Below are 1736 nucleotides of genomic sequence, written 5' to 3'. Positions count from 1 at the left end.
TATATATATATATATATATATATATATATATATATATATATGTGTGTATATATATATATAGGCAGACGGATTAGACAAACCTGTTGATAGAAAGATAAGAAATGATAATCTTATGTGAGCATGTCATAGTTCTGTAACGTTTAATCTGTATGTTGCTGTTCATTAATTTTGGATAAGCGTGAATTCGGTGAAGTCCCGAAATAGTTTTATATATGAAAACTCTTTTATTGGTTTTATGAAACAGCAGAGATAAGAATTATATTAAAAAGTAAGATTTGAGCCTCCAATACTCCAGAGTTACATAATTGTACCGATTAGCTTTTACCTGTGTATTCAATAGTTTAAATATCATTCCTGCTAACAGACTCTAATCCTTTTGCAATCTTTTCATGGGTTCGGTAGTATGTATGTATGTATGTATGTATGTATGTATGTATGTATGTATGTATGTATGTATGTATGTATGTATTTATGTATGTATGTATGTATGTATGTATGAATGAATGAATGATGTATGTATGTATTATATATATATGTATATATGTATATATATATGTTTTGGTGTTAGTGTAACTTTCAAAAGAAAAGTTTGGGAAAATTTTTTCCAAGATTTTCCAGATGTATACTACAACATATCTTTCCTGCCCTCGTTCTAAGGGGTTAAGTCTCAACCCTGTAACTAATAGCTGCACTGAGACGACCATCTTGGTATAGCTTTTTGGGATTGCTTTGAGTTTCGTTATCAATTTTACATTATGTGTTGACCATCCTTTTTTCAATTTGCTTCGACGCTTGCAACTCACAAGGAAAATGTGGAAAACAGGCTGTCGTAGTTTTTGCTAGTACATATTATTCTAAAGGCTGGTACTTATTTTATCGAATTCTTTTGCTGAACCGCTATGTTACAGGGACGTGAACAAACCATCACCGGTCTTCAAGCATTGGTGAGGGACAAACAATGACGCAAAGAAATACACACATGTATACACTTTGGTCTCTGTGTAAGTACATGTATATATATATATATATATATATATAAATTTTGTACGACTCTCTTATTTCATTCTTTCTTTCTTTCTATCAGCCCCGTCACATTTACTTCGTTCTTTCCACTCTTCTTTCTTTCGCTCCCCCTCTCTCACATTTCCTGGCTTGCTCATCATTCTCACCTTCCCTCCTCTTTCACTTCACTTTATCTCTTTTCTTTTCTTCTCGTCCCTCCCTAATTCTTCTACCCCTTTGCCTCTACCTCTCTCCTCTCTCTCCACGCGACCGGTGTTCGGCTAAGTCTGACCTTTCTTACTTGGTTCGACTACCATCCGTGCAACATCTATATTCCTCCCCATGCCTGTCATATCTTATGTCCCTGCTGTAAGGCTTCACTTCCACACACGCCAGCTTAATTTAATTCGTCCTTAGTCAAAAGACACCTGTTGTTAATGTCCTGTTATTTGAATTTGTATTTGTGTACCATTTCTCTGTTTTTTTTTTCGTCCTTGTTTTCGTATACATTCGCTGCTTTCTTCCAGGAATCTAGTGCTCTTAACTTAGTTTTTTCCTTGGGGCTGGCCAGATTGGAGCAATCTCAAGTATAACCAGCCGAAATTGCAAAGATAATCTGGAACTCGACTGAGGAAAGAAATCCCCGAATGACCCGTCCTTGTTTTATCTTGTCCCTTTTTTGTATCATCCAACTGTCTGGATGTTTTGCGTTCTTGTCCCATTTTTTGTATTCC

This window comes from Octopus bimaculoides, chromosome 9 (genome assembly GCF_001194135.2).
Source record: "Octopus bimaculoides isolate UCB-OBI-ISO-001 chromosome 9, ASM119413v2, whole genome shotgun sequence".
In the NCBI taxonomy this organism is placed as follows: domain Eukaryota; kingdom Metazoa; phylum Mollusca; class Cephalopoda; order Octopoda; family Octopodidae; genus Octopus; species Octopus bimaculoides.
Note: the sequence above shows the minus strand (reverse complement) of the source record.